General features: G+C 48.5%; 1 long non-coding RNA gene across 10 annotated transcripts; it reads left to right on the plus strand.

Moving 5' to 3' along the window:
• The first annotated feature begins 447 nt into the window (after positions 1-447).
• Positions 448-1,970, plus strand: LOC120657427. Of its 10 annotated transcripts, none has more exons than XR_005668167.1 (7): positions 448-727; positions 816-856; positions 928-978; positions 1,019-1,340; positions 1,415-1,616; positions 1,701-1,743; positions 1,926-1,970. It is a non-coding gene; the product is annotated as an uncharacterized LOC120657427 (long non-coding RNA). The 10 variants fall into 10 exon arrangements; XR_005668168.1 differs by having other exon boundaries at positions 1,029-1,340; XR_005668163.1 differs by having other exon boundaries at positions 928-1,340.
• The last annotated feature ends 7,561 nt before the right edge of the window (positions 1,971-9,531 follow it).

The following is a 9,531-nucleotide window of genomic DNA, read 5'->3' on the forward strand; positions in this document are numbered from 1 at the left end:
GGAGCGCTGGGAGAGCGCCCGGCTGGACAGGGGCGTAGGCAGCAGCCAGAGGGCGGCGGCATCGCGGAAGGCCGGGGCAGCGGGGCGGGGCGGGTGGGCGGCGTTCGGAGCCTCGGAGGGTTGGGCCGTTGGGCTGGTGCGGATGCGGACGCGGACGGTTGGGGTGCAAGTTGCGTGGAACGTGGGGTGTGCGAGGGGCGTGATTTTGGTTTTTCTTTTTTTTCACCGACGGAAGCGGGCAGCGGACAGAGGGACGACCACGGGAAGCGAAAAGGGATTTCTCTTCGCTACATTGTTGTTAGAGTTTTGCTAAAAATTTGTCAACAGATTTCTCTAAAAAAATCTGTCCAATTTAGGACCATCCATGCATTTGGAGATAAATGACGGTCATGCCCCTGTTAGACGCACGCGAACGCCCCCCCCCCTGCGCGGAATTAACTACGCCAGGTCCGTCTTCCTTTATCCTCATTTTCATTTTGCCTCGCCCTCATCCGCTCGCTCCCCTCCCCGCTATCTTCCGGGAGCCGTCCTGCTCGACGCGCTCCCCTCCGTTGCCTCCTAGATCGTTCTGGTCCTCGGCGACATGTTTCTCCACCACCATGTTATTTAGCACTCCCCGGACACATTGCTGCTCATCGTCTCCAACCCCGTCGACGGGCTCACCTACAAATATGCACTTGTTTGACCCCTGGTGGCAAACTATGAAAGTATTCAACTCTTGAACAAAGTATGTGTCTCATCTTTATTATTGCTACAGACCCTATTTTGTTGTGTCCTATTATCACTAAAATGTGATATTTCTATATTCCTTGAAGAATTCTTCAAATTAAGACTTGATTTCTATGTTAAGAGAAAGGTGCACACCTTAACTTTGTTCTTCTCAGGATATTTTTCGAACACCAAGTTAACTAGTTTATCTTTTTGCAGAAAACATTTTTGGAAAACATCAAGCTGGACTTGAAGAAGCTTGAAAACAAAGTTAGGTTTATCCGTTGTGTTGTTAATGACGAAATTGTAGTCATTAACAGGAAGAGGGCAGATCTATTCCTAGAGCTTCGGCAAAAGAATTTTGATCCCTTGCCAAAGAAAAATAAGAGGGCAACAGCTGCTCTGGGAGCTATAGTAGAGAACGAAGAAAATGAAGAAAGTCATGTAGCCGCAAAAGGAGATGATCCTTGTTATGACTATCTCCTCTCATTGTCGATTGATACCTTGAACGTGGAGAGGACGCAGAATCTCATTGCTGAGAGAGAAATTAATAATGAAGTTAAGGAACTAGAGAAAACATCAGCAAAATCACTTTGGTTGAGAGAACTTATGCTTTAGAGAAAGATTGGAATGTAAGCAATGCCATCCCCTAATTTTTTGCTTACTTTCTTCTGTTATGCTTGCTAACTAGCTATGGTCGATGCAGATGCTCGAGAAAATGGATATGGCAGATGAGAAGGAGAGGGAAAGAAGGAGAGATAAGTTTACCAAAGAAAATGTAAACCTTGCACAACATTTCCATGTCTCATTTTTGTGGTGTGTGTTAGCAATTGTTGACTGTCTGCTCGCATATCAAAGGGAATGCAGCTCAGCCAGAGGTGAAACGCCTGGCTGCCAGTACCAAGAAGGTATCCTGAAAGCACCCTCATTTCCATTTGAACCTTTAATAATCTTTTTACTGACTTTACAATTGGTATTTCACAATTTCATAGGATGCTGCACCTGAGTGTGATGATGATGAGGTGCCTCATTCTGGTAAGATCCTATTATACTTGCCAATTTGCTATTTTGAAATAAGAAAGGGTTCTCGATTTGAAAAGCTTGAGCTGAGATCTAATAACTTTTCAGCTAAGGAAAATGAACCTTGCACAACCTTTCCACCTCTCATTTCTGTGGTGCGTGTTAGCAATTGTTGACTATCTGCTCGCATATCACAGGGAATGCAGCTCAGCCAAAGGTGAAACGCTCGACTGCATCTAAGAGAAAAACCAAGAAGGTATGCTGAAAGCACCCCTTTCCATTTGAACCTTTAATAATCTTTTTACTAGCTTTACAATTGATACTTCACAATTTCATATGATGCTCCACCTGAGTGTGATGATGATGAGGTGTCTCATTCTGGTAAGACCCTAGTACAATTGCCAATTTGGTGTTTGAAATAAGAAAGAGTTCTCTTTGTGGCAGAGCCAACCTACGATAGATCACAACTTATGCACTAAGTACTTAAAAACTGGAACACTAACACTTACAAAACACTTGATTTATTATAACACAAAAATATTACATAGGAGTACACAACACACCCTCTCTTTGTGGCTAACCTAGCACTCACCCTTCCTACTACTTCCTAGCACCACTCATCTACCATGATCTTGGAATGAATGGCATGGCAAGAGAGGGAGGATCTATTTATAGGGCAATGGGGAACCATGAGGTTGCGACAAGTGTCCCACATTCTAGAAATGTCCTAGATATTACAACATTCTCTAATTTATTTTACTATCAAATCTAGACTACTCCATGGTAAATATCTTACTCTTGCATAGTGTAGATCATTCTAGAAGGTTGTTGACGGTGGGTGAGTACCGCGAGCAGGAATTCGTGGGAACTCCCGTTTAGAAATTCGGCCAGAGATATAAATCGTGCAAGGATCTCCACTAAGGAAGCGAGTGGAGATGGTGGTTTTTAGACAGGTTCAGGCTGCCCGGGGGCGTAATACCCTACGTCCCATGAGTTGTGATTGGTTCTTTGCTGATCCCGAGTTGGGGAGCCCAAGCCCAAAATCTCTGTATGAGTTAGGTAGCGAAAGAACCAGTACCTATGTCCTGGGACCTTCCTATTTATAGACTATATCTGCCTTCTCTATTGCTTTCTAACTAGTGTGAACGCCCTCTTTGCATGGTAGGCGCTGTCTTCCAGGCTGCCCCGCCTCTGTCAGTGTAGGATCAAGAACACCGACTAGAGGGGGGTGAATAGGCGGTTTAAAATCTAAAGTCAACAACACTAGAGAAATTTAATTAGTACCAAAGGAAAGCCCTATGTCAAGCTATTACTATCTCTAGATGGGTTTGCAACCTAGGATGACAAGATGCAAAACAAGCTCTAGTAAAGTAAATTGCTCAAAGTAAAACAAGAATTAACGAGAGCAAGAGAAGTAACCAAGCTTGACACAAGAGTTTATCCCGTGGTGTCGATGACTTGCCGGTCAGCCCTAATCCACGTTGAGGTGGATTCCAAGAACCAACCGCTCCTCTATCAAGAACCTCTTGATCTTGAGCCGGCTTGAATCAAGGAACCGCTCCACACCTCGATTCCACTAGAGTTGCTCTTCACCACTCCGGTGAGGTGAGCACAAGACCTCTCACAACCGAAATCGGGGCTCCTCAACAATCTCCTTGGAGGTGCTCCACGAAATCCTCTTCTCCAAGCCGTCTAGGGAGCGGCAACTCCCAAGAGTAACAAGTTGATGACGCTTGCTTGAAGTTTCCCTAATGCCACAAAGCTCAAACTCTTGATGCAATGCACTAGGAAGCTCTCACAATCTCAAGAATGCAATCTCTAAGCAAGTGTGTGTGAGAGAGGGATGCCTTAGCTCTAATGTGTCAAGAAAGCTGTCCAAATGGCCAAGAGAGCCTCCCAATGGCCGGGCATTGGGTATATATAGACACCCATTCAAAAACTAGCCGTTACACTCTTTTCTGCGAAGTCACGGACCGTCCGCGTTTCAAAAACCGGACTGTCCGCCGTTATAAACCAGTGAGTCAGAGTGCATTTAATGCGTGTCAAAACTAGCCGTTAAGCCCTGGCGGACCGTCCGCGCCCCAGGGGCGGACCGTCCGCAGTTAAGAGTTCCACACCACCAGAGACTAACATCGTCTCTGGAACAACTTTGAGATTAGCCTGCGGACCGTCCGTGCCTCAGGAGCGGACCGTCCGCAGTTAACTTTTCAGCCCAAACCAGACAAACAACCTCTCTGGTACAAAACTGAGATTAGCCGGCGGACCGTCCGCGCCCCAAGGCCGGACTGTCCGCCGTTCAACTTTGAAGCCCACACCAGAGAGACACCCTTTCTGGTACAAATTGAAATACAGTGGCGAACCGTCAGCCCACCTGGGCCGGACTGTCCGCCAGCCCACCAGAGTCTCTGCAAGCTCTCTGGAACGGGCGCGGACTGTCCGCCCCTGTGGTGCGGACTGTCCGCCGTTACTCAGTCAGCTCTCAAACTAGTCTTTTTCAAATCTTTTCAAAACGCCGTTAGCCCTCATGCATGCAACTAGACATTTTGAGCAAAATGGCACTAAAGACCCGTCAAGCATGAGTACACAACCCCTCTTGATAGTACGGCTATCTATCCAACAAATCCGGTCACTTTTCATCCACTAATCGCCTTGTGACCGGTAAAATGCAAAAGCCCTATTTTATACTTTTGCCTTGAGCCCGAGCTTTGCTCACATTTCCAAAACTCCATACGTTCACAACCAAATATCTTTCATCCGTGGATCAACCTATACTCATTATCTCAAATGAAATTGTTAATCCACAAACCGTTGTCATTAATTACCAAAACTCGAATTAGGGGCCTAGATGCTTTCAGTCAGGCGGGCAGGCGTCTTGTCGGACCAGCCGTAGCAGGCTTCTGGGGACCCGTCGGTGTCAGAGGCGTCCCGGGGCGACCTTGGAGCATTCCGGGTCACTCGGGGTGGCCGTAGACACTGACCGGTGGGCCTTTGCGCCCCGGGGCGATCTAGGGTAGTCTGGCCAGTCCTTGTGCTCCCGGGGTGTCCCAGGGGACATCTGGGGTGGCGCGAGTGTGGCCACGTGGTGACCTTCGGGGTCGCCCCGCGGACCCTCCTGGTTCGGGGGACCCCGGATAGTCCCGGGGTGCCGCCCGGGGTGGTTCTGGCTTTTACCGCGATGGGGGCGCGGTAAACGTCGGTGGGTCCTGTTGACGGTCGTTAAGTGCAAAATAAGACCGTCAACTATACTCATTAAAGAAGGAAAATCATAACTTTTACTCGCATATTTGTATCACTAACCTAGCTCTATAGTTGTTTTGAAAGATTTATGTTTACAGGAGCACAAGTCCGGAATAAGAAGAAAACACGAAGAATACACAGACGATGTCGCAGAAGATCACGTCCTGCGTAACATATCCAAAAGAGACCCACCTAATAGACCAAACCGACCAACCAAGCCCGGCACCGACCATCTGACATCAGGACCTACTAGGCAGTGTACCAGAGAAAGACGGTGGCCAGAGGTGGCAAAGTGGGGCTGGTCAAACCTAGACAAGCACATGTCCAGGTGCATTTTGGCGGGAAGGTTGATCTGATCCACTAGAGGTCGGTTGATGATGTTTCCATATTTAAAGATGGCGGAAACCGACCTCAAGAGCTATAAAAGGGGCCTCTCACCACTCTCACAAGACACACCACTTGGAAGCCTCTCTCACACTCTCTTGTGACTTGTACTCCTTAGGGTAGTGGAGCTAGGCTAGTTCTTCATTTCCTTAGCGAATCCAGTCGGCGAGCAATCCTCGGCCTCCGATATGGCTTTGTATTCTGACTATCGTTATGCTTTTCATACAGAGTTCGTTCATGGTTATCTTGCTATGTTCTTAGCTTGCTTGGCCATGATCTGTTCTTCATCAAGTTGTATTAGTTGCTTGCTTAGACCAGATGATCTGGGTAAGGATATCGGTTCATTGTGCTTTCGGGCTTGCCTTAGCATCTTACCTGTCCATCCGAAGGGTGGGGGAGCCGGGGGTGCTAAGGTAGTGACCTCATATGCGGGCATGATGCCCGGGTATACGGGATCCCTCGGATATGACGTTGCTCCACGGTTTGACTGGGATAGACCGCATATGGTGACAGCCCTATCGGTCCGCCGAGAAGCTGCTTCTCGGTTATCGTACTCCCCGACGTTTGGGTATCGTGTAGGAGTTCATGCAAAGATGGAACGGGATGGGATGTTCTCCAGTGCGGGTCATTCTCCCCGGTGTCCCTAATTTTCCGGCACCTGCATCTGTAAGCATGTCAATGATCGCTTGCCTGTTCCCCTCCAAGGCTTGGTATTGCTTTCACTGCTGTTTCTCCTGAATGGGGCATGGAAATTTTTCATGGGCATAGCCCATGCAACTGACCACATCACAACATGAGCACTCCAATCCATGAAAAAGCTAACTGAGAACAAGACAAGAAAGGTGCAAGTCGTCCTCAAAGTTCCATTCCTTCTTCGGTTAGTGCAAAGCTAAGATTCATAAGCTTGTTATTGTAATCTCTTTTTATTAAACACATAGACTAAAGGAATAAATGGAACCATCCACTATCTGCCATTTCTCAAGTAATGGTAATGGTATTGTAATGTTTCTGCAGATGCATATAACGTATAACTTCATTTTGCCCTAAAGTTCTGATGTGATACACTTGGCTACTTCCTTTGACACGCGCGCATTATAAAGATGAAATGTAGATAAAACTATAATAACCCTATACATGATGCCAAAAAAAGGTTCACAGATCTGGCAGATTCACACGCGCGCGCACGGCTTAACACTGACCTGTCCAGAAGCGCAAGCTCCTGAGCACTTGCCTGTTCCTCTTCAAGGCTTGGTGTTGCTTTGAAGACCATTTCTCCTAGAAAAGCCTTGTTGAATTCATAGGAACAGTAATAATAAGGATTAAGGGCATGCATGTCACAGAACAATCCAAATAATACCAATCAAATGCAATAATTAACACTTAAACTTAATCCAGAATTACTGCACTCAACCAGTACACTCAGACCGCCTGCTGTAACCAGGATCGATTACACATGAACTCTCGCCAAAAGACGAGCACAGATGATTATCGGCAATAAAAGCGTTCAAAGCCATTTACAACCCGAGTTTATAATAGAAGTACCAACTTAATCTGCAATAAGTGTTTACAAGCCAGTTTTGCAATTCAAACCTCAGAGTTCAAACGCAGCAGAAAGTAATTTAGAGTTCAAAACAAGCTTCAAAATACAATACGATAGATAACGCGACGACAGAAGACGAGCTTCACATCTTGCCCACTGATGTGAGGCTCACCTGCCCGAACTTCACGGAGAAGACGGGACCCACTCGACCGACCAAACCGGAGGAAGTGGTTGACCGATCCACGAGGCGCAGATCTCCTCGAAGTCCTCCGGAACGCATCCTGCTAAAATATATTACAACAACAAGCCTGAGTATTCTAATACTCAGTAAGGCTTACCCGACTATTGGTATATACTTAGCCGACTCCTAAACATGTAAGGCTTTTTGGCTCTGTAGTTCTTTTGCTGAAAAGCCACTAGTACTGGATCCTTATTTTCAATATTTTAGCTCTAATTGAGTTGACAGCTATAAACTAGGTTTGCCTAGTTCTCTAGAGCATACATGGTTGATCAGATTATTTTATCAAAGAAACATAACCAAAATTCCAACTTCCATCTTTCTGTCCTTTCAATCTTTACTACGATGCGACTCATCGACCTAGGCTCTCATATCCACGAGTCACGGCGAATCGATCCGATTTAACCTTGCAAGGTGGACCTAACTCACACGCCAAGTGCAACCCTGTCGAGTCACACCGAGCAACTGTTCCCATAATTACCTCGAAGTCTGACTCGTGGCCGCAAACACTCGGATGATGAGTCCCACACGTGCGAACACCCGGTGAACCCGTGGACAACTACATCATCCGCCCTCGCACCACGCCAGCGTAGCGGATGGAGAGTCAGATTCCGTTGCAATTAGGTAATTAGCTTACCGGTTTCGACTACCTCCTACTTCCGGCATGTGGTTAGTACTGTTCAATCCTCAATCAAAGGGCCAACAACGGTACGGTCCTCAATCAACACAAGCGGAGGTTCGTTTTTCCTTTATTCCATATCTATGCCCAACTTCCCTCCGCCCGGTCTCCATTTTCATTCTTACAATACTCTTTCTCATATAACCTTCTGAAGTAACAAAAACCTATATCTCGCGGGTGATAGGAAATCACCCGTCTTCTACCGAATCTTAATTAAGCATAGCAGTACTACCGATCTAGCATCTAGTAAGACACTGGGTACTGAAAGATTATGCAGCTATGGTTCCAATCAACTCCTCAAATGTAAATGCGCAATACTTCAAATAAAACATTGCATAAATTAAAAATAAGGGTTATGCTCCGGGGCTTGCCTTGCAGGTCAGCAGGGTTAGTGACTTCTTCGGTAGCTTGATCAACGACTTCTCCTGGCTGCGGTTCTCCTGCGGAAGGCTCCTGGACCGGCTCGGCAATCAGCTCATAGGCGACTTCAGTTTCAGCGTCTATGCGAATAAGAATATGCCATGCATGAAACTCAGGAAATGATGCAAGGCAATGCAGTAAACATACAAGAATGCATGGATAAAATGGATAACAACAGCCCTAACTATGGTTCAAAGGGATGGCTCAGTGCTGAGATGGATTCCTAGTTCAAATGTCTTTTAGCCTAAAGTGTCTCCATCAAACATACAAGAATGCTCTTGAGTGATTCAGGTTCAGCTCCATAATGCAAAGGAGTGATTCAAGATTTTAGATACCTCTAAACAAGAACAAGCAAAACCATCTAACAAAAGGATGGAATCTAGCTATTACATGGCTCTATCAGATAGAGCATGAAATTACGAAGCTATAGGAACTGGTTTTGCATTTTTCGCATTTTTTGTGATTTGTTATGCATTTATGAAAATTTCAGCCGAAACAAATAATTGAATTTGGAAAACAAAACCTAAATAGGGGCTGACAGCCATGCCCCACATGTCAGTGGGAGCCCAGCCACCAGCCCCTCCCCTGTTTTGCCCGCGCCATGGCCAGCGCGCCACCAGACTAGGCGCGGCTGCGGCGCTCCCGCCGGCGGCGGCCGGTCGGCGGCGCGGCAATGCCAAGCCGCGGCCAGGGCGGGCCGGCGGAGGCGTGGCGCGCGCAGGGCGGCCAGGGGCGCACGCGAGGCTGGCGGCGCGCGCAAGGGCAGGGGCGGCGGCGCTCTGCGTTCCCCGCCGGCGGCGTGGCCGGCCGGCGGCGGGCGGGGCTGGCCCGCGGCCAGGGGAGCCCTGCGGCCCCGGGGCTTGCGGCGGTGGCGGCCGGGCCTGCACAGGAGCAGCCCGCGGCGTGCGCCAGCGGCACAGCTTGGCGGCCACGGCGGCGCGGCTGCGTTCCGACGTCGACGGCGCCCGGATCGAAGGGGAAAAGGGTCGGGGAGGATGAGGGGCTCGCGGGAAAGCTCACCACGGGCTCGAATTGGACAGAGGACGATCGGAGAGGGGTCGTCGGCGTGAGGGGCGGAGCTTCGACGGGGACAACAATGGCGGGTCGACGGAGGAGGGGCCGATTCGGCCGGGATAGGGCTCGGCCGAGCTCGGGATGGGGCGGAGGAGGTGCGGGGTGAGGAGAGGGAGGTCAGGGCGTGAGGAATCGAGAAGGGGCAGCGAGTTTGGCCGGCACGAACGCCGGCGGCGGCTTGCTCGGGCTTGGCTCGGCACGAGCTCGAGAACAAAGGAGGAGGGGAAAACG

The sequence above is a fragment of the Panicum virgatum genome, chromosome 1N, assembly GCF_016808335.1.
Source record: "Panicum virgatum strain AP13 chromosome 1N, P.virgatum_v5, whole genome shotgun sequence".
In the NCBI taxonomy this organism is placed as follows: Eukaryota; Viridiplantae; Streptophyta; class Magnoliopsida; order Poales; family Poaceae; genus Panicum; species Panicum virgatum.